The sequence below is a fragment of the Cucumis sativus genome, chromosome 4, assembly GCF_000004075.3.
Source record: "Cucumis sativus cultivar 9930 chromosome 4, Cucumber_9930_V3, whole genome shotgun sequence".
Lineage (NCBI taxonomy): Eukaryota > Viridiplantae > Streptophyta > Magnoliopsida > Cucurbitales > Cucurbitaceae > Cucumis > Cucumis sativus.
Window position 1 is genome coordinate 9,115,744 of NC_026658.2, and position 24,579 is coordinate 9,140,322.

Below are 24,579 nucleotides of genomic sequence, written 5' to 3' on the forward strand. Positions count from 1 at the left end.
TATTTGAACTTTGAATTCTCATTATTGAATTTAACAATTGATACTGTAACGACCCAACTTTTCTGGGTAAGTCGAGGTCGTTAATTTTTAACAAATAAACTTTGATTGATACAAATTGAAACATATGTCAATTTAAAAACAAAACATGTCAGGCCTGATTTTCAAATATTCAAGAAAACTTAACAATAACACTATTTACAAATAAAAGTTTGTAAACTAAGTTTTAGTACATCTTAAACCTTAAAAGAAATCATAAGCGGAAGCAAAATAACACATTCCCTATGGCAATCACGCTTCCTTCCTGCCCCTCGCCGGTTTGCCACCTTTATTTCCTTTGCCTGACAATTAAACATAAGAAGGTGAGTATAACAATACTCAGTAAGAGACCCTCTACTGGTCTCGTCAGGGGAAAATAAATTGTTAAAGTTCTATTGGGACACCCTGTACAGTCAGTCTTGTGATCCCGTAGGATACACATTTCAGTCTAACGCCCCGAAGGACGTACATATCAGTCTAACGCCCGCGGGACGTACATATCAGTCTAACGCCCCGAGGGACGTACATATCAGTCTAGTGTTCTGCAGAAACACATATCAGTCAAATGCTCCCGAAGGTGCACAATAAATTGGTGATCCCGTGGGACACCTACAAGGTAAACATCCCAATACAACCTAACAATTTATCCCCTCATTCCATTCAACCCATCTTTCAGTTACTTCAAATCACAAAGTCCTTTCTTTCAACATCCTAACAGTCAACTTATTTTACTACAATCATCTGTCTGTCAATAATACTAATACATCAGTCAATCCACTATACAGTCAAGTCAATACACCCTCAGTTCACCAGCACAAACCACAATTCAGTATAATCCACATCCAACCGAAACAAATTCACTAGTTCACATCCAATCTTTATACAGCACAATCTATTAATATCATCATGTACACATAAGCATAATTTCAGTCATTCACATGTATACTTTCGGCAATCCACATCAATGTATATATATATGTTTCCAGTCAAATACAACATACACTAACATTTAGTCTGCAATCAAACATGTACATCTTAATCATCGTCCATACAGTCCAACACAACTCAAAAACTTTAGGTGAGTCCAGTAGAAAGTCCCTTACCTCGAGTTTACGTAAAGTTCTTCAATCGTACTAAATCCAATAAATTAAATTCCAAGTAGAATGAGGCAACAATTCCAATGAAGTTCACTTCGAAACTTAAATATCCAAGCACAGCTCTCCAATATCACCTTAAAATCAAGCAATACCCAAATCAATTAATCAATTTCAAAACTTACGCTAGCCCAGAACAATACTACTAAATCCACAATTCCTCCTTACCAATGAAATCACAACATAGCTTTGACGATTGACGACAGAACAGAATCAGCGACAATCGAATGAAACTGATGCGTGCAAAACAGATATGCACTACAATAAAGATGGACGTCGGACCCGCGATTGGAAAACGAGGAGTTGCGCAATAGATGAGGACTTCACGATGCACAACTGTTGGATGCTACACGGCTCGTATCTGAACGATAAGCGTCGGCAAAACAATTGGGACGGGGCTACCGGTGGGGACCCGGCGTTGCAGATCTGGACAACGGCGCGGAGAGACACGGCGGTTACAGGTTCACGCGGCGGCCTTGGCTTCGACGGAGACAGAACCGGCTGAGACGGTTGGGCAGTGGCGGAAGAGCAACGGCGCCGCAGATCTGGACTGGCAGCGGCGGTCTTGCTTCGCGGCGGGGCTGCAGACGGAAGAAGAAAATGGAAGGAAAGGATCGGCGGCTGGCTGCGGTTGGCTGCGGCGAACGGAGAGAAGGGGAAGGTGGGTGGGAGTCACGATCGCACGGGGAAGAAGAAGGGAGAAAAGAAAAGAAAAAGAAAAAAAAGAAAAAATAATAAAGAAATTTTTAATATTAAAGTAAAAAAAATAATATATATATATATATATTACCTTTTCTTTGGGCATTACATTCTTCCCTCCTTAAGAAACTTTCGTCCTCGAAAGTTTAATCCTGAAATAACTCTGGATAACGAGTCCTCATCTCTTCCTCTCGCTCCCATGTCGCCTCTTCATTCGATGATTCCGCCACAAAACTTTTACTAATGGAATGCTTCTATTACGAAGCATCTTTACCTCTCTAGCCAGAATTCCACAGGTTGTTCTACATAGCTCAAATGCTCATCAATCTCCAAGGGTTCATAGTCCACTACATGAGATGTATCGGCCACATACTTCCTCAACATCGAAACATGGAAAACATTATGAACTGCAGAGAGTGATGGTGGTAATGCCAAGCGATACGCCACAACACCAACCCTCTCTAAGATCTCAAATGGTCCAACAAAACGAGGACTTAACTTCCTTTCTTCTCAAAACGCATAACACCCTTCATAGGTGCTACCTTCAAGAATACCTTTTCTCCCACATCGAACTTAAGGTCTTTTCGCCGTACATCTGCATAACTCTTCTGTCTACTCTGCGCTGTTTGCATACGCGTCTAATCTTTTGAATAGCCTCATTAGTAGACCGAACTAATTCAGGTCCCATCAATCTATGTTCACCAACCTCACTCCAACAAACAGGGGTTCTACAACATTTGCCATACAAAGCCTCAAATGGTGCCATACCGATGGTAGCCTGGAAACTGTTGTTATAAGCAAACTCCATCAAATGTAGATGAGAGTCCCAACTACCTGGAAACTCTATAACACAAGCTCGTAGCATATCCTCTAAAACTTGGTTCAAACGTTCAGTTTGACCATCAGTCTGTGGATGAAAGGCTGTACTAAAATCCAATCTCGTACCCATAGCAGTCTGAAGTCCCTTCCAAAACTTGGAAGTAAACCGTGCATCCCTATCAGAAACAATCGATACAGGCACTCCATGCAGTCTCACAATCTCAGTTAAATACAACTCTGCCCACTTACTAGCAGTATAAGTGGATTTCCTGGTACAAAATGTGCCGATTTCGTAAGCCTGTCTATGACAACCAAATCACTGTGAAACCCTTCAGGGTTCAGGTTTAGGCAGCCCTGAAATAAAATCCATCGACACATTCTCCCACTTCCACTCTGGCACACTTAAGGTTGTAACAAACCTGCTGTTTCTGTCTAGGTGCTTAACCTGCTAGCACACCAAGCACTTACTAACAAGATTTCCATTTCTCTCTTCATATTACGCTAGTAACAAACTCTTTTCAGATCCGGATACATTTTTGTGCTACTTGGATGCATGAGAAATGGGAAACTATGAGTCTCAACCAATAACCTTGTCTTAATTGCATTTTCTGTTGGCACACAATTCTCTCTCAAACATAAGTTCATCATCAAAGGATATGGAAAACTCCTTAACTTGCCCTACTTCTACTAGGTGATGCTTCTCAATCAAATAAGGATCAATGAATTGAACCACAAGAATTCTTTGTCTCAAGATCGGATGTACTGACAACTGAGCTAACTGTGAGGTGACTTCCCCCACTGAAACTACAATCTCAGCTCTCTCGTGGTTTTTGTCTAATGAAACCTGTCTGGTAATAAGTGCTGTCAAAATGTGATACTTTTCTACGAAGAGCACCAACTTCCACATTCGCCTTACCTAGATGGTACAAAATCTCACAATCATAGTCATTTACTAACTGAAACCATCTTTGCTATCTCATACTCAACTTCTTTTGAGTGAAGAAGTATTTTATACTCTTTTGGTTAGAAAATATCTATATCTTTTCATCATACATATAGTGCCTTCAAATCATTAATGTAAAAACCACAACTGTCAATTCCATATCATAAGTTGGACAATTTTCCTCATGACTCTTCAACTGACGAGGAGTACAAGCAACTACTTTAACTTGTTGAATCGAATACCTTTTAAACTTTCCTAAAAGCATCACTATAAATTACGAAACTTTCTGAACCATCATGTACGGTAAGCACGGGAGTTGTACAAGCTTCGCTTAAGATCCTGAACACTATCCTCATAGGCTTTGTCCCAAACAAACGGAGTCCCTTTTCTTAGTTAACTGAGTCAAAGGAGTAGCTATACGAGAAAATTCTTATACAAACCGTCAGTAATAACCTGCTGAACCCAAAAAGACTACGAACCTCACTGACTATGAAAGGTTGAGGCCAACTGGTAACGACTTCAATCTTTTATGAGATCCACATAAATGTCATCTCTAGATACCACATGGCTTGGAAAGATACTTGGCCTCATCCAAAACTCACATTTTGAAAACTTTGCATACAATTTGTTGACTCGAAGAGCCTCTAAAACCATGTTAAATGCTCCTCATGCGCTGTCTCTATTTTGGAATAAATTAAGATATCGTCAATAAATACAATCACGAAAGTGTCTAAGAGATCGTTAAACACTTTGTTCATCAAGTCGTAAACATTGTTTGAGCATTTGCCAACTCAAAAGACATCATAATGAACTCATGATGTCCATATCTCGAACGAAAATCTGCCTTAGGAATGTCACTGTTCTCTAATCCTCAACAAGTCATAACCTGAATGTAATTCAATCTTAAAGAACACGGACTTATTGCAGTTGATCAAACAAATCCTCATTCATTGGTAAAAGATATTTATTCTTAACCGACACCTTATTCAACTTTCTACAATCAAAACATAAGTGCATCGACCCATCTTTCTTCTTAATAAACAAAAATTGGTGCACCCCAAGATAACATACTTCGTCGAATGTAGTCCTTGTCAAACATTTCTTTCAATTGCACCTTCAAATCTTTCAACTCTGTTGGGCCATTTTGTATGAAGCTTTAGATATAGGAACGAGTCTAACTCTATCTCAATAGCAAGACCAATTTCTGTTTAGCGGTAATCTTAGAAACTCTTCTAGAAAAATATCATAATACTTTTTCACCACTGATTCAAATAACAAAGAAACATCGACTTCTCTGGTGTCTACCACACTAGTCAAATACAACAGGTACCCTGGTCAAGCAACTTACTAACCTTCATAGCTGGGATAACTTTTAGCGAAACGATAGTTCCAACCTCTTTGTACTTGAAACTAGCCTCTGGAGAAGGATTAGAAACTACATTTTCGCTGAACATTTTATGTTTACATGGTTAAACTACATTCCAATTTTCAAACTCCAAACTAGTAACTTTTCATTCACGAGAAACTCAAAATTGTTTCTTAAAGTCACATCAAGACAACCATGCTCATCTTCCTTGTTTCTTTTCCAATACCTCCATTCTAAAACCATTTAATGTGTTTCGTATAAACTTGACCGTGTATTTAGTCCTCGTTAAAACCACCTACATAACTTATTTTTCTTAGATTTCCAATCACAAAACAGACAATTTCGCTAACAACGTCTTACTTTTCTACTACTCGACCACTCCTTTGAACACCTCTACATGGCAACATTTTTCCTAAATTTCACCATTAAATCCTTCACCATTAAATCATAACATTCATGTAATTCTAGTTTAACTTAGGCAAGGTCATATACATAAACCATACATATAAGCATAAAGCATACCTGACGAGAGACGAAGGGTCGCGTTAGCCATAGGGACACAAAAACATAGACTTACATCGTAAGTCAGTCTACAGAACCTAAAACTTAGGCTCTGATACCAACTGTAACGACCCAACTTTTCTGGTAAGTCGAGGTCGTTAATTTTTAACAAAAACTTTGATTGATACAAATTGAAAATAGTCAATTTAAAAAAAAACATGTCAGGCCTGATTTTCAAATATTCAAGAAAACTTAACAATAACACTATTTACAAATAAAAGTTTGTAAACTAAGTTTTAGTACATCTTAAACCTTAAAAGAAATCATAAGCGGAAGCAAAATAACACATTCCTATGGCAATCACGCTTCCTTCCTGCCCCTCGCCGGTTTGCCACCTTTATTTCCTTTGCCTGAAAATTAAACATAAGAAGGGTGAGTATAACAATACTCAGTAAGAGACCCTCTACTGGTCTCGTCAGGGGAAAATAAATTGTTAAAGTTCTATTGGGACACCCTGTACAGTCGCAGTCTTGTGATCCCGTAGGATACACATTTCAGTCTAACGCCCCGAAGGACGTACATATCAGTCTAACGCCCCGAGGGACGTACATATCAGTCTAGTGTTCTGCAGAAACACATATCAGTCAAATGCTCCCGAAGGTGCACAATAAATTGGTGATCCCGTGGGACACCTACAAGGTAAACATCCCAATACAACCTAACAATTTATCCCCTCATTCCATTCAACCCATCTTTCAGTTACTTCAAATCACAAAGTCCTTTCTTTCAACATCCTAACAGTCAACTTATTTTACTACAATCATGTCTGTCAATAATACTAATACATCAGTCAATCCACTATACAGTCAAGTCAATACACCCCTCAGTTCACCAGCACAAACCACAATTCAGTATAATCCACATCCAACCGAAACAAATTCACTAGTTCACATCCAATCTTTATACAGCACAATCTATTAATATCATCATGTACACATAAGCATAATTTCAGTCATTCACATGTATACTTTCGGCAATCCACATCAATGTATATATATATGTTTCCAGTCAAATACAACATACACTAACATTTAGTCTGCAATCAAACATGTACATCTTAATCATCATCCATACAGTCCAACACAACTCAAAAACTTTAGGTGAGTCCAGTAGAAAGTCCCTTACCTCGAATTTACGTAAAGTTCTTCAATCGTACTAAATCCAATAAATTAAATTCCAAGTAGAATGAGGCAACAATTCCAATGAAGTTCACTTCGAAACTTAAATATCCAAGCACAGCTCTCCAATATCACCTTAAAATCAAGCAATACCCAAATCAATTAATCAATTTCAAAACTTACGCTAGCCCAGAACAATACTACTAAATCCACAATTCCTCCTTACCAATGAAATCACAACATAGCTTTGACGATTGACGACAGAACAGAATCAGCGACAATCGAATGAAACTGATGCGTGCAAAACAGATATGCACTACAATAAAGATGGACGTCGGACCCGCGACTGGAAAACGAGGAGTTGCGCAATAGATGAGGACTTCACGATGCACAACTGTTGGATGCTACACGGCTCGTATCTGAACGATAAGCGTCGGCAAAACAATTGGGACGGGGCTACGGTGGGGACCCGGCGTTGCAGATCTGGACAACGGCGCGGAGAGACACGGCGGTTACAGGTTCACGCGGCGGCCTTGACTTCGACGGAGACAGAACCGGCTGAGACGGTTGGGCAGTGGCGGAAGAGCAACGGCGCCGCAGATCTGGACTGGCAGCGGCGCGGTCTTGCTTCGCGGCGGGGCTGCAGACGGAAGAAGAAAATGGAAGGAAAGGATCGGCGGCTGGCTGCGGTTGGCTGCGGCGAACGGAGAGAAGGGGAAGGTGGGGGGAGTCACGATCGCACGGGGAGAAGAAGGGAGAAAAGAAAAGAAAAAGAAAAAAAAAAAAGAAAAATAATAAAGAAATTTTTAATATTAAGTAAAAATAAAATATATATATATATATATATATATATATATATATATATATATATATATATATATATATATTTACCTTTTCTTTGGGCATTACAGATACTCCTAACCAATTTGAATAGAAAAGCTAACCAAATTGTCCTATGCGTCAAATTAATGCAAATTAAATCGATGAAATGTATACAACGTCCAATATTTTGCCGTAATTGCATTACAATAAGCGCTAAGTTAGGTTGAAAGCCTATTTTTCATGCGGCTAATTAAACATTCATCAAGTTCAATATTGTAAGTCGATTGGAAAAATACAAGATCTAAGAGATTTTTTCAAGCTAACCTAACTTATTTCTTCTAACTGAATTACATACAACTTACCAAAAAATTGCACATGATAAAAAAGCGTTCACCATAACGCTTTCATTCATCTGACAATACGAACATGATAATTAAAAACAAAATTTAAACTATCGATGTATTAAACTCAATTCAAATCTCACAAATGCATGGATTAAAGGGATACTACAAACTCAAGATAATAAAAGAGTACCTAGTTATTGATTGATTATGGTTGTTGATCGATTTGTTTGTAGATGGTAAATTTGTTGGATAATATAAAACATAAAGTAAAAAAAAAAATCGTAAACTCATCTAACCTCTCAATCTCTCTAATCTCTTTCAAAATCTCTTTCAAAATCTCTCTCTCAATCTATCTTGTCATTCCATAGAATATTTAGCTAATCTTGATCAAGTTCTCACGCAATTCAATAAGTTTACTTTTTAGTTTTTTGTTATTTTTTTCTCCAAATTCTGTTATGTATAGTTTTTTTTTTTATATCCTCCTCTCTTGGTGTAATATTTAAATCTTAAATGTATAAACCCAGTTATCTAATTTTTAATTGTTTCAAATTGATTTGGAGTTGTTTAAAACTTAATTATTAGCAAGTTTGTTTCTTACTTTTTTTCATCTCGGAAACATCTCGCAGACATTCGCAGATTCTTAAGTTCAAATGTTTAATCTCAAATGAATAATATACTTGTGCTTATGTGATTTAGGATGCTTTTATACATGTTTAGGAAATTTTAGTTATTGTTTAGGAAATTTTTTTTGCTTGCAAACATCTCGCAACCTCCAAACTTTAAATCACTACTACAAAATTAGCCTTACTTGAAACCTTTTACCTATCAAGTATTTGTTTACTTGATGTTTTAAATGCGTCAAGTAATCTAGTGCAAGAATAAGAGTTTTTTTCTTTACAATTTTTAAGCGTCAAGATAAAATGTGCTTGACACTTTATTAACGTCAAGTATATATGAGATTAGTTGACAATTTTACGTATCAAGAATTTGTTTATTCTTCCATGTGTTATTTGTCAAGAATATTTAATTCTTGACACATTTTTTTTGTGATGTAAGTTTTTCTTTTTCAAATGAAAATTGTACAATTTAAAACACTCATATAATTAGTGCACCTGTTTTGAAATTCATATTAGTTATTGAACAATTGAATCAACCCAAATTCTCCATCAAAGAACTAACTTGTTTTGAAGTTTATATAATTATTGCACATACTTTTGAGTCCATATTAGGTTGTCATTGCATATTGTTCAATATACATATAGTTGGTCACAACGTACTTACAACATCCCAAGTTTCTACCATATGAAGAAATTGTTCTACCTAGCTCTACGTTTAATCTGAACAAAATATATCAATCAATGACTGTACACACCTAGGCTTGAGTCTGAGTTTCTCGATCAAAAGTGGACTTGTTGGGTGAAGTACAACTTTCTGGACGTAGTAAAAACCTCGGCAATCTGCCAATGAAATAATACAATGTTGAGACACGTGGTTGTTGTCTTAAGAGTGCACTAAGCAAAAATGAGAAGTGAAAATGTACATCTAGATAAAATGACAACATTTTCATATAAACACGAAAACTACTCAGCAATGAACTTAAGTGAACCAATAAATGAAATTGGATGTGTGAAACTAGAAAACAACCAGAATATCAAGTGATATTAAATGAAAATAAATTAAAAAGACAAAATTTTAATCCATAAATTTTGTTAAGGATCCCGTACATATTTAAAATATCAACCAAAACTCACAAATTTCACACCTTCATTTTTTCCTAAAACTGTTTTTTTTTTTTTTTTTACTGTATGTTTTATATGGCTTTCTTTTTTCCTTTTTAAGTTGTATTAATTTAGGGCCTCTAAATAAAAATATATTTTGTTTTATACTTGACGTTAAAAAAATATGAACTAAAAGTGAATATTACTCTTGATATTTTTAACATGTCAAGTAAATATTAACCACACTTGATATTTAATATTTATGAAATGTCATGTAATAGTTAGCATAAAAAAGTTTAGAAATGTATCCGTGAAATCTCTACTTCTTTTAACGAGTTGTTGGACATTTTTTTCTTTAAAATGTTGGTAAAATATGGCTTTGTACTTGGAATATTTAGAAAGGAACATCACGAAATTAGAAGTTTCATATTATTTAAGCCAAAATACGTACAAATACATATGTAAAACCGAGTTTAAAAAATCAACCAATATTTTGAAATAGTAAAACTTTCCAAACTAAACTTTGACATTTAATTCATATAACGTATGGAAGTTGTTAAAATCATTACTATTTTTCCCAAATGAAAACAAATTCATGCATGGTGTTTAGTTTAGTTATAGAAATCTTTACTATTTTTACATAAATGAAACAGATTAATGCATGGTTGCAATTTAATTTAGCTTTTACGACCTTATTTGAATAGGATCTGTTCTATAGGTTGTACATTGTGTCCTTGAGTTTAAAGAGATTTAATGCAACTTTTAGTATTTAAACCATTGAAAATCATAGAATTTCTATCACCCTAACTCTTAACAAAACAATAGTTTGGAAATTTGCATATCTTAAGAATATGACTTCTTCCCGTATCATCTGCTTTGCTCTTATTTTTGCAGGTTCTTTTTCTCTAATTTCCTCCACAAATACTATATTACCATGTGTTACAAAATCAATTAACCATTACAACATATTAGATTGCTAATTTGTCTACCTGTATATTTACCTTTTTATGTTTTTTTATATAGTTGCATTGATGTTGGTGCTTCAAGACGTCTCAGCTGCCCAAAGATGTCAAGACGTTTTGTATAATACTGGGTGCGATCTCAATGACTGTGGAAAGAAATGTTGGGAGAAGCATCATACTGTTTCACATCAATGCATTCCAACTAATCCTTCTCAAACCATCTATGCTTGTTATTGTTTCTTTGATTGCGGTGGTCAAAAGAATTGATCTGCATGCTCACATCTTCTCAATTTTATGTAATGTACTTAGTCACTTAAACTTCTAAATAATATCACACATCTTTCCTAATCTTCAACTGTGTTACAACAATTTGATGTCTTGAATACAAGATTCCATGAGCTAAAATTCTTGTAACAAATAAGTATATTTTTCATGGATTACCTTTCCTACGACATATTTCAAAATTTACGACTTTGTATCAAGTACCCTAATATTAGGGTTCAAAATTAATTAAAGAATGAAACCAACTATAAATCTTTCACGACCATATTGTTTTTAAGTATCTTCAATGAAAACTAACTTTTTCTAAAATAACCTATAATGGCGCATAAGAACAAAACATTTATACAAAAATGATAATAAAATTTGTAGTCCCCACAAAACCATCTTCAAATAAAATAAAGTTTGTAATTCATCGAACTCAAGAACTATTATAATTACTACTAAAATACACGAAAATTAAAGAAAAAAAAATAGCCTACTGTCGATTATTGAAAGAGTGGTTGGAGGTTAAAGGTGTGTGTGAGGACTGGATGCTATGTCACTTGATGAATAGATCCAAACGTGGCGAATGAACAACGGAACAAAAGAATAACAGATCTTGCATGATGAGCGAACAACAGAAGGCAGATTTGCATGCTCTGAGCGTGATGGATGGGTAGCTTTAGGCGTTCGAGTAGTGGGGGTTTCATGGAGACTTGCTTTGTTCATGAAAGTGCAGTGAGATGGAGTTATTTGGGAAATATACACCCTCTCCCCCCAGTGACACACACACATTCTTATTTCAAACTCCACAAACGTAAATATATTAATGCATTTACTAAAGTCAATTTATAAGTATCCACACTCAATTTAAGAAAATGGAAAATATGCTTTCAGCAATATCCTCCCCTCACACACCATCAATCTATACCATGCTTTAAACAAATCTAAGAATATAAATAATAAAATGGCTCCAACAATACACCAACAGTAAACACAACTCATTGTCGAGTATCCCACAAACTCTTAATACGACACAAATGGACAGTATGGAACGCATAGCGAAACATCTAAACTACTATTAGTAAAATAAACATTTTATACTCAGCCTCAAATATGGCTACCAAATAGTACCATACCCATCAACAACAACATCCCAGTGCAATATTCAAGCTCAAATACCATTTCAATACACCATGTAATTGACTTAAACATTTTAAGGCTTCTTGAAAATTGAATTTATAAACTTCAATAACAATGCTAAACTCTTTAGTAAGTAATTATATTAAGTTGAAAATTTGCAACAATCTCAAATAATTGTCACTCTTGCATTTCATGAGAATTATTGATGCGCCAGCTATGTTTCATAAATGTTAATGATAATATAAAAGAAGAAAAAGTTTTGAATGAAACATAAACAATAAAGTTTTATAAAAAAATGGCAACCAATCACTCTTCATAGGTGCTTATCACCCGACTGAAATAACAACTAGTTCAAAAATACTTATTGCAAAAGAGGTTTGAGAGCAAAGAATGAAAAAAAGTAAACTAAATCTTAACCAAAAGAGTTTGGGTCTTTGTTGAAATGAGCGTGAAACTAGTCTAGACCTAAAATCTATAGTTTAAATGGTAAAAAACCAAAAGCAGACCAAGTTACTTAAACTCGGGTCTTTGGTTGGAGACGAAGTCTATTTTCATGTAATTACGGGTTTGCTAAGTGTCTATAAAACTTATGTTTAAGTTTGTCAGTGAATGGGTTGCATTGCAACTTTGTCTATCAGTTATGTTATTGGCTTCCGTTTGCGTTTTTGTTAAAGGTTAGTAGTTAAGGGTCAGCCGGTGTCGTTCAAAAGGGGGGCTATATCTGTTCACTTCACGTTGTCTATTGGATCAAGAGAAGGTTATCCAAGAGAGAGTGTGACACTATGAGGCCTTAATCACAGCCTGCCGCATGCGAAAAGACTTTATACGAAGTGACGACCTATGCTATAAGAACTACTACATGGTGAAGAGTGACTTCACAGAGTGCGTTGATGTGTTTTGAGCCTAAGTCATCGAGAACTAGTGATATTCATTTTCACGTATGGAAGTTGGCGATTGATTTGACCTCGATGTCCAATCCAAATCCAGAATAAGGAAATGACAGAGACACGTGGCATCCTAACATTAGATTGGACCAATTCCCGCCGTCTTCAGAAGTAATCATTCTAACATAGGAAACTTCACCGAAAAAGTCTATGAATAGGTCAATTTTGATCCTTTTGAAGCTACTTTTACCCTGAGCTTACTTAAGAAAAAATAGAGAGAACTTCCAAAGTTTTTCGGAGATCTTAAACAAGCTTGAACTCAGTTTGAAAGTGCAAGGGAGCTTGTGGGTAGCAACTAGTTATTGTGACTGTGTGAGTGGTTCTTCTTATGCAATGTTTTCTAATTAAAATCAAAATGATTTTTAAAATGTGTTTAAATCCTTATTTGATTTATACTTAAACTATGAACAACATGGTTTCTCTTGTACTTTATACGACCAAGTGATAAATAAAGACAAAATTAAAACTATCGGTGTATTTAACTCAATTCAAATCTCACAAATGCATGGATTAAAGAGAGATACTACAAACTCAAGCTAAGAAAAGAGTACCTAGTTATTGGTTGATTATGGTATGTTGATTAATTTGTTTGTAGATCGTAAATTTGTTGCATAATAATCTGTAATAAGAGAAGTATAAAATTTGTGAGATTGGTTGATATTTTAAATATGTACAGGATCCTTAACAAAATTTAAGGATTAAGAGTTTGTGTTTTTAATTTATTTTCATTTAATATCACTCAGACTGTTCTGACACGTTGTTTTCTAGTTTCACATCCAATTTCTTTTATTGGTTGACTTAAGTTCATCGCTGAATAGTTTTTCTTGTGTGTATATGAAAATGTTGCCATTTATACCTTTATTTGAGCGTGGTCCTAATATATTGACTTGATGGACAGCTAAAACCTTTAAAATTCCATAACTCTTTCTTTGGGTGGTATTGTTATGGACTTTATGGATAACTGTAAAATCTTCATAGCGCAGTTTTTGAGTGGTTTGTCTCTAACGAACTTGACGAAGTTGATCATAGTGTGGACTACATGTGAAGTCTTCCTAGCTTAGTGTTTGAGTGTCTATTGCAATAAACTTTATGAAGCCATACACATAAATGTGAAGGTGTGGTTGCCTTCCTTGAAAGAATTTAAGGTCTTTCTTTCTAGATCTTTCATAGTGACCTACAGTTTATGTGCATGACCTTAAATAGCACGTGGTTTACAATTGTACCACATAATGTAGACAAACACAAGACATGAAACGTGTTGTCCTACTTCACTATGCATGGATCCAAATTGAAAGATATTGATGTTTAATTTTATACTCTTTTTTATAAGAGAAATTGTTTATTAATGTTTTCATTCAAATGTCAGTCATTCAGGGGGATTGTTGGGCATGACTTTACTTTACAATGATTTGTTCGATTGTTGTGACGGTTGTAATGTTAGAAATCTAATTAAATTTTGTTTTCATGGATACAAATCTGGTAACCATTAAATCGTGGTAAGTATAATATTTTAAAATCGCTCAAAATTACATATTTAAAATTAATTATAGATCTAAAAGTATTTATTTCAATTTTCTTCCAAATATTCTTTATCTTTTAAAGAAAATTAAGAGATATATTTTTCTCAGTTTCCCATACTTTTTATTTTCTTTAAGCAAAAGGTTTTTCTTTGATTCGAACTCTTTTCGAATGAGTGCTCGTTTGTTAAGAACGTTGTCATAAACTTTGGGGAGCAACTGGCGTGAGATTATTAGCACCGAGAGATTGATTATATTTTTCAGTTTCTTGGATTTTGGTTGCACTCCTACAATTTAGTATTAATTTACCCAACACGTAAAGTGTTTTCTACTTCAAAAATAAAATTTACCACTATTTAGTTCCTTTCATACATGTTTTTCTAAAAAATGCAAAGTTGACATCAGTTATTTTAAATGCCATAACAACCTCAAGAACCGTAAACGTCCCACCCTACAACAGTAATAAAAAGGTTATGGGTCATTGATTAACCAGAAAGGTAGAATTATTGTTATAACAAGAGGGATATTAAAGTATGTTACATGATAACAATTTGAAATGGAGAGGTAATATATGGGTACGTACGTAACATAAATGGAGAGATAATATATGGTTACATGAATATTAGCATGAAACAACCACAACTAACTACTTTTTTCTGTTTATTTCAATAAAACCATATATGTTAATAATGGAAATCTATTTGTTTTTATTTTTCATTTTTAGTACACAGCTTCAAGTTTAGTCCTAAAATGTCGTATGAAATTTTATGAATCCTTATCTTTCTTTTCTTAACGATGGAATCTCAATGAATTAATAAATATTCTGGTCCTACGTACATTTGTATTTAAACCATATCAAACCTCCATGTTTTTGCAATTCACTCAACAAAATCAAGCTTGCACTCGCACCAAAAAGATGGCAAACCTTTCTTCTTTCCGTGTCGCCATCATTATAGTTATCTTTGCAGGTTCTCTTCTACATATGAATTGAATTATATATTTTTATATGAGTAAGCTAAGTTATTATGAAGATATATTCATTGACATGCATAATGGTTGATTATTTTATTTACTCATGTGATCGTGCAGTTTCAATGATTTTGGTACCTCAAGGAACCTCAGCTACGAAATGTCAAGATAGATTGTATGTTGGGGGGTGCATACAACATGAATGTGCGCAAAAATGTAGTCAGCTACACCATGGTGGCACAGCTAAATGCATATCTGTTGATCCTACGTTTACCAAGTATGCTTGTTATTGCTTCTATAATTGTCCTGAAAATTGAATTTTCAGATGTCTCTCTCTATTATTCATCGTTTTGGACACATATATTTCAAATAATGTTATAAAAAAAAACGTTCTATCCAAAGTTATTTGCCCCACATGAATGCACTTTTCTCTTAATTAATGTTATCTACATACAACACATAAAATGTTTTGTTGTGATCATGACTTCACATATATTTGAATCTTTACGTTGCTACCAACATAGTTTGTGGGTGATGCTGTAAACACTCCAACTTTTAATAAATGACTTATTGTGTAAAGTTAAAACATTTGAAAATTTATTTCAAACGCACCCTTTATTGAATAAGCTAAAAGAATAATAGTCCTTCAAACTATATCTAAATAAAATTAAGTGAGCTTTTGTATGGATTCAAAGTGAAAAAATAATAGTAACAAAAGGATGACAAAGTACACAATGTTGATTTTGCTAACTATATCGATTAGTGTGATGAGCGTGATAGATATAGATAATTGTAAGACTATTGATCAAAAGAAATATATAAAACTTCAACTTATAAAAATTTATTTCTACAAAAGGCCGGTAGTGAAAGTTGTAAGATCGAGTGTCAATCCAAGCGGAATCCATGCAAAGTTTCTTAGAATTGTAAAATGCAAAAGTAAAGCAATAATTACTTCTTTTTTTTTTATATATGATAATACAAACTGTTAAAGATTCTATCAATCAAAAGACCTTATTAAATAAGTGAAGTAATGATTTTATAGATAAAATCAGTTCAACAGTTTGAACCTCATAACCATATATAAGAAAATGCGGGTGCAGTGTGTAGCATTTGGGTACCGGGAGCTTGCTTGTCTTAATTAAAGGTTGAAACATAATAATTTCATTTACATTTCATAATAATTAAAGGTCTTGAGAGGTTGCTCGCCTTAAATTGAAGTTAAAATATGAGATATGTATCGATTCAAATAAACTGTGAACCTTTTCAGTTCGCATCACTCTCTATATAAACTTTTATGTTGCTTTTTTGTATGTTTGTACTAAGTTAAAGTTAGGTTCAACATCATCCACGCTCATCCACTTCCATGTCATCCATTGCATTCCACTCCTGATGTCACCTAAGTCTAGATCAATCATTTTAACCGAATTACACATCAATTAGAGCTAGCTAGTCCTAGTGGCAAGTCCTAGTCGAACGCAAGGAGCACGTAAATTTCTCTAGCACATTAGTTTCAACCCAAGGTAACAAAAGGAAGGGGTCGATTGAACAATTAAAAATAAAATTTGAAAAGATAAATAAATTAAAAGTGTAAATCAATTTAAGAAAACTTAGCATGGGTTTTGTAGATCTCCCGAATCATTGTATTTGAACTTTGAATTCTCATTATTGAATTTAACAATTGATACTGTAACGACCCAACTTTTCTGGGTAAGTCGAGGTCGTTAATTTTTAAAATTAAACTTTGATTGATACAAATTGAAACATATGTCAATTTAAAAACAAAACATGTCAGGCCTGATTTTCAAATATTCAAGAAAACTTAACAATAACACTATTTACAAATAAAAGTTTGTAAACTAAGTTTTAGTACATCTTAAACCTTAAAAGAAATCATAAGCGGAAGCAAAATAACACATTCCCTATGGCAATCACGCTTCCTTCCTGCCCCTCGCCGGTTTGCCACCTTTATTTCCTTGCCTGACAATTAAACATAAGAAGGGTGAGTATAACAATACTCAGTAAGAGACCCTCTACTGGTCTCGTCAGGGGAAAATAAATTGTTAAAGTTCTATTGGGACACCCTGTACAGTCCAGTCTTGTGATCCCGTAGGATACACATTTCAGTCTAACGCCCCGAAGGACGTACATATCAGTCTAACGCCCCGAGGGACGTACATATCAGTCTAACCCCGAGGGACGTACATATCAGTCTAGTGTTCTGCAGAAACACATATCAGTCAAATGCTCCCGAAGGTGCACAATAAATTGGTGATCCCGTGGGACACCTACAAGGTAAACATCCCAATACAACCTAACAATTTATCCCTCATTCCATTCAACCCATCTTTCAGTTACTTCAAATCACAAAGTCCTTTCTTTCAACATCCTAACAGTCAACTTATTTTACTACAATCATCTGTCTGTCAATAATACTAATACATCAGTCAATCCACTATACAGTCAAGTCAATACACCCCTCAGTTCACCAGCACAAACCACAATTCAGTATAATCCACATCCAACCGAAACAAATTCACTAGTTCACATCCAATCTTTATACAGCACAATCTATTAATATCATCATGTACACATAAGCATAATTTCAGTCATTCACATGTATACTTTCGGCAATCCACATCAATGTATATATATATGTTTCCAGTCAAATACAACATACACTAACATTTAGTCTGCAATCAAACATGTACATCTTAATCATCGTCCATACAGTCCAACACAACTCAAAACTTTAGGTGAGTCCAGTAGAAAGTCCCTTACCTCGAGTTTACGTAAAGTTCTTCAATCGTACTAAATCCAATAAATTAAATTCCAAGTAGAATGAGGCAACAATTCCAATGAAGTTCACTTCGAAACTTAAATATCCAAGCACAGCTCTCCAATATCACCTTAAAATCAAGCAATACCCAAATCAATTAATCAATTTCAAAACTTACGCTAGCCCAGAACAATACTACTAAATCCACAATTCCTCCTTACCAATGAAATCACAACATAGCTTTGACGATTGACGACAGAACAGAATCAGCGACAATCGAATGAAACTGATGCGTGCAAAACAGATATGCACTACAATAAAGATGGACGTCGGACCCGCGATTGGAAAACGAGGAGTTGCGCAATAGATGAGGACTTCACGATGCACAACTGTTGGATGCTACACGGCTCGTATCTGAACGATAAGCGTCGGCAAAACAATTGGGACGGGCTACCGGTGGGGACCCGGCGTTGCAGATCTGGACAACGGCGCGGAGAGACACGGCGGTTACAGGTTCACGCGGCGGCCTTGGCTTCGACGGAGACAGAACCGGCTGAGACGGTTGGGCAGTGGCGGAAGAGCAACGGCGCCGCAGATCTGGACTGGCAGCGGCGCGGTCTTGCTTCGGCGGGGCTGCAGACGGAAGAAGAAAATGGAAGGAAAGGATCGGCGGCTGGCTGCGGTTGGCTGCGGCGAACGGAGAGAAGGGGAAGGTGGGTGGGAGTCACGATCGCACGGGGAAGAAGAAGGGAGAAAAGAAAAGAAAAAGAAAAAAAAAAAGAAAAATAATAAAGAAATTTTTAATATTAAAGTAAAAATAAAATATATATATATATATATATTACCTTTTCTTTGGGCATTACATTCTTCCCTCCTTAAGAAACTTTCGTCCTCGAAAGTTTAATCCTGAAATAACTCTGGATAACGAGTCCTCATTCTTCCTCTCGCTCCCATGTCGCCTCTTCCATTCGATGATTCCGCCACAAAACTTTTACTAATGGAATGCTTCTATTACGAAGCATCTTTACCTCTCTAGCCAGAATTTCCACAGGTTGTTCTACGTAGCTCAAATGCTCATCAATCTCCAAGGGTTCATAGTCCACTACATGAGATGTATCGGCCACATACTTCCTCAACATCGAAACATGGAAAACATTATGAACTGCAGAGAGTGATGGTGGTAATGCCAAGCGATACGCCACAACACCAACCCTCTCTAAGATCTCAAATGGTCCAACAAAACGAGGACTTAACTTCCCTTTCTTCTCAAAACGCATAACACCCTTCATAGGTGCTACCTTCAAGAATACCTTTTCTCCCACATCGAACTTAAGGTCTTTTCGCCGTACATCTGCATAACTCTTCTGTCTACTCTGCGCTGTTTGCATACGCGTCTAATCTTTTGAATAGCCTCATTAGTAGACCGAACTAATTCAGGTCCCATCAATCTATGTTCACCAACCTCACTCCAACAAACAGGGGTTCTACAACATTTGCCATACAAAGCCTCAAATGGTGCCATACCGATGGTAGCCTGGAAACTGTTGTTATAAGCAAACTCCATCAAATGTAGATGAGAGTCCCAACTACCTGGAAACTCTATAACACAAGCTCGTAGCATATCCTCTAAAACTTGGTTCAAACGTTCAGTTTGACCATCAGTCTGTGGATGAAAGGCTGTACTAAAATCCAATCTCGTACCCATAGCAGTCTGAAGTCCCTTCCAAAACTTGGAAGTAAACCGTGCATCCCTATCAGAAACAATCGATACAGGCACTCCATGCAGTCTCACAATCTCAGTTAAATACAACTATGCCCACTTACTAGCAGTATAAGTGGATTTTCCTGGTACAAAATGTGCCGATTTCGTAAGCCTGTCTATGACAACCAAAATCACTGTGAAACCCTTCAGGGTTCAGGGTCTTAGGCAGCCCTGAAATAAAATCCATCGACACATTCTCCCACTTCCACTCTGGCACACTTAAGGTTTAACAAACCTGCTGGTTTCTGTCTAGGTGCCTTAACCTGCTAGCACACCAAGCACTTACTAACAATTCTTCCATTTCTCTTTCATATTACGCTAGTAACAAACTCTTTTCAGATCCGGATACATTTTTGTGCTACTTGGATGCATGAGAAATGGGAAACTATGAGTCTCAACCAATAACCTTGTCTTAATTGCATTTTCTGTTGGCACACAATTCTCTCTCAAACATAAGTTCATCATCAAAGGATATGGAAAACTCCTTAACTTGCCCTACTTCTACTAGGTGATGCTTCTCAATCAAATAAGGATCAATGAATTGAACCACAAGAATTCTTTGTCTCAAGTCGGATGTACTGACAACTGAGCTAACTTGAGGTGACTTCCCCCACTGAAACTACAATCTCAGCTCTCTCGTGGTTTTTGTCTAATGAAACCTGTCTGGTAATAAGTGCTGTCAAAATGTGATACTTTTCTACGAAGAGCACCAACTTCCACATTCGCCTTACCTAGATGGTACAAAATCTCACAATCATAGTCATTTACTAACTGAACCATCTTTGCTATCTCATACTCAACTTCTTTTGAGTGAAGAAGTATTTTATACTCTTTTGGTTAGAAAATATCTATATCTTTTCATCATACATATAGTGCCTTCAAATCATTAATGTAAAAACCACAACTGTCAATTCCATATCATAAGTTGGACAATTTTCCTCATGACTCTTCAACTGACGAGGAGTACAAGCAACTACTTTAACTTGTTGAATCATAATACCTTTTAAACTTTCCTAAAAGCATCACTATAAATTACGAAACTTTCTGAACCATCATGTACGGTAAGCACGGGAGTTGTACAAGCTTCTGCTTAAGATCCTGAACACTATCCTCATAGGCTTTGTCCCAAACAAACGGAGTCCCTTTTCTTAGTTAACTGAGTCAAAGGAGTAGCTATACGAGAAAATTCTTATACAAACCGTAGTAATAACCTGCTGAACCCAAAAAGACTACGAACCTCACTGACTATGAAAGGTTGAGGCCAACTGGTAACGACTTCAATCTTTTATGAGATCCACATAAATGTCATCTCTAGATACCACATGGCTTGGAAAGATACTTGGCCTCATCCAAAACTCACATTTTGAAAACTTTGCATACAATTTGTTGACTCGAAGAGCCTCTAAAACCATGTTAAATGCTCCTCATGCGCTGTCTCTATTTTGGAATAAATTAAGATATCGTCAATAAATACAATCACGAAAGTGTCTAAGAGATCGTTAAACACTTTGTTCATCAAGTCGTAAACATTGTTTGAGCATTTGCCAACTCAAAAGACATCATAATGAACTCATGATGTCCATATCTCGAACGAAAATCTGCCTTAGGAATGTCACTGTTCTCTAATCCTCAACAAGTCATAACCTGAATGTAATTCAATCTTAAAGAACACGGACTTATTGCAGTTGATCAAACAAATCCTCATTCATTGGTAAAAGATATTTATTCTTAACCGACACCTTATTCAACTTTCTACAATCAAAACATAAGTGCATCGACCCATCTTTCTTCTTAATAAACAAAAATTGGTGCACCCCAAGATAACATACTTCGTCGAATGTAGTCCTTGTCAAACATTTCTTTCAATTGCACCTTCAAATCTTTCAACTCTGTTGGGGCCATTTTGTATGAAGCTTTAGATATAGGAACGAGTCTAACTCTATCTCAATAGCAAGACCAATTTCTGTTTAGCGCGGTAATCTTAGAAACTCTTCTAGAAAAATATCATAATACTTTTTCACCACTGATTCAAATAACAAAGAAACATCGACTTCTCTGGTGTCTACCACACTAGTCAAATACAACAGGTACCCTGGTCAAGCAACTTACTAACCTTCATAGCTGGGATAACTTTTAGCGAAACGATAGTTCCAACCTCTTTGTACTTGAAACTAGCCTCTGGAGAAGGATTAGAAACTACATTTTCGCTGAACATTTTATGTTTACATGGTTAAACTACATTCCAATTTTCAAACTCCAAACTAGTAACTTTTCATTCACGAGAAACTCAAAATTGTTTCTTAAAGTCACATCAAGACAACCATGCTCATCTTCCTTGTTTCTTTTCCAATACCTCCATTCTAAAACCATTTAATGTGTTTCGTATAAACTTGATCGTGTATTTAGTCCTCGTTAAAACCACCTACATAACTTATTTTTCTTAGATTTCCAATCACAAAACAGACAATTTCACTAACAACGTCTTACTTTTCTACTACTCGACCACTCCTTTGAACACCTCTACATGGCAACATTTTTCCTAAATTTCACCATTAAATCCTTCACCATTAAATCATAACATTCATGTAATTCTAGTTTAACTTAGGCAAGGTCATATACATAAACCATACATATAAGCATAAAGCATACCTGACGAGAGACGAAGGGTCGCGTTAGCCATAGGGACACAAAAACATAGACTTACATCGTAAGTCAGTCTACAGAACCTAAAACTTAGGCTCTGATACCAACTGTAACGACCCAACTTTTCTGGGTAAGTCGAGGTCGTTAATTTTTAACAAATAAACTTTGATTGATACAAATTGAAACATATGTCAATTTAAAAACAAAACATGTCAGGCCTGATTTTCAAATATTCAAGAAAACTTAACAATAACACTATTTACAAATAAAAGTTTGTAAACTAAGTTTTAGTACATCTTAAACCTTAAAAGAAATCATAAGCGGAAGCAAAATAACACATTCCCTATGGCAATCACGCTTCCTTCCTGCCCCTCGCCGGTTTGCCACCTTTATTTCCTTTGCCTGAAAATTAAACATAAGAAGGGTGAGTATAACAATACTCAGTAAGAGACCCTCTACTGGTCTCGTCAGGGAAAATAAATTGTTAAAGTTCTATTGGGACACCCTGTACAGTCGCAGTCTTGTGATCCCGTAGGATACACATTTCAGTCTAACGCCCCGAAGGACGTACATATCAGTCTAACCCCGAGGGACGTACATATCAGTCTAGTGTTCTGCAGAAACACATATCAGTCAAATGCTCCCGAAGGTGCACAATAAATTGGTGATCCCGTGGGACACCTACAAGGTAAACATCCCAATACAACCTAACAATTTATCCCCTCATTCCATTCAACCCATCTTTCAGTTACTTCAAATCACAAAGTCCTTTCTTTCAACATCCTAACAGTCAACTTATTTTACTACAATCATCTGTCTGTCAATAATACTAATACATCAGTCAATCCACTATACAGTCAAGTCAATACACCCTCAGTTCACCAGCACAAACCACAATTCAGTATAATCCACATCCAACCGAAACAAATTCACTAGTTCACATCCAATCTTTATACAGCACAATCTATTAATATCATCATGTACACATAAGCATAATTTCAGTCATTCACATGTATACTTTCGGCAATCCACATCAATGTATATATATATGTTTCCAGTCAAATACAACATACACTAACATTTAGTCTGCAATCAAACATGTACATCTTAATCATCATCCATACAGTCCAACACAACTCAAAAACTTTAGGTGAGTCCAGTAGAAAGTCCCTTACCTCGAGTTTACGTAAAGTTCTTCAATCGTACTAAATCCAATAAATTAAATTCCAAGTAGAATGAGGCAACAATTCCAATGAAGTTCACTTCGAAACTTAAATATCCAAGCACAGCTCTCCAATATCACCTTAAAATCAAGCAATACCCAAATCAATTAATCAATTTCAAAACTTACGCTAGCCCAGAACAATACTACTAAATCCACAATTCCTCCTTACCAATGAAATCACAACATAGCTTTGACGATTGACGACAGAACAGAATCAGCGACAATCGAATGAAACTGATGCGTGCAAAACAGATATGCACTACAATAAAGATGGACGTCGGACCCGCGACTGGAAAACGAGGAGTTGCGCAATAGATGAGGACTTCACGATGCACAACTGTTGGATGCTACACGGCTCGTATCTGAACGATAAGCGTCGGCAAAACAATTGGGACGGGGCTACCGGTGGGGACCCGGCGTTGCAGATCTGGACAACGGCGCGGAGAGACACGGCGGTTACAGGTTCACGCGGCGGCCTTGACTTCGACGGAGACAGAACCGGCTGAGACGGTTGGGCAGTGGCGGAAGAGCAACGGCGCCGCAGATCTGGACTGGCAGCGGCGCGGTCTTGCTTCGCGGCGGGGCTGCAGACGGAAGAAGATAATGGAAGAAAGGATCGGGCTGGCTGCGGTTGGCTGCGGCGAACGGAGAGAAGGGGAAGGTGGGTGGAGTCACGATCGCACGGGGAAGAAGGGAGAAAAGAAAAGAAAAAGAAAAAAAAAAAAAGAAAAATAATAAAGAAATTTTTAATATTAAAGTAAAAATAAAATATATATATATATATATATATATATATA

General features: G+C 36.0%; 4 long non-coding RNA genes across 4 annotated transcripts; 1 reads left to right on the top strand and 3 right to left on the bottom strand.

Annotated features, from left to right (window-relative positions):
- Positions 1–282: 282 nt before the first annotated feature.
- Positions 283–1,728, bottom strand: LOC116403450. Its single transcript, XR_004216200.1, has 3 exons — positions 1,359–1,728; positions 1,140–1,267; positions 283–338 (listed from the first exon to the last, which is right to left on the bottom strand). It is a non-coding gene; the product is annotated as an uncharacterized LOC116403450 (long non-coding RNA).
- Positions 1,729–10,352: 8,624 nt separating this feature from the next.
- LOC116403570 lies at positions 10,353–10,890 on the top strand. The gene is made up of 2 exons (XR_004216377.1): positions 10,353–10,474; positions 10,604–10,890. It is a non-coding gene; the product is annotated as an uncharacterized LOC116403570 (long non-coding RNA).
- Positions 10,891–18,146: 7,256 nt separating this feature from the next.
- On the bottom strand, positions 18,147–18,596 carry LOC116403458. Its single transcript, XR_004216213.1, has 2 exons — positions 18,374–18,596; positions 18,147–18,282 (listed from the first exon to the last, which is right to left on the bottom strand). It is a non-coding gene; the product is annotated as an uncharacterized LOC116403458 (long non-coding RNA).
- A 4,307-nt stretch (positions 18,597–22,903) lies between these two features.
- Positions 22,904–24,376, bottom strand: LOC116403404. Its single transcript, XR_004216194.1, has 3 exons — positions 23,952–24,376; positions 23,733–23,860; positions 22,904–22,959 (listed from the first exon to the last, which is right to left on the bottom strand). It is a non-coding gene; the product is annotated as an uncharacterized LOC116403404 (long non-coding RNA).
- Between the last annotated feature and the right edge of the window lie 203 nt (positions 24,377–24,579).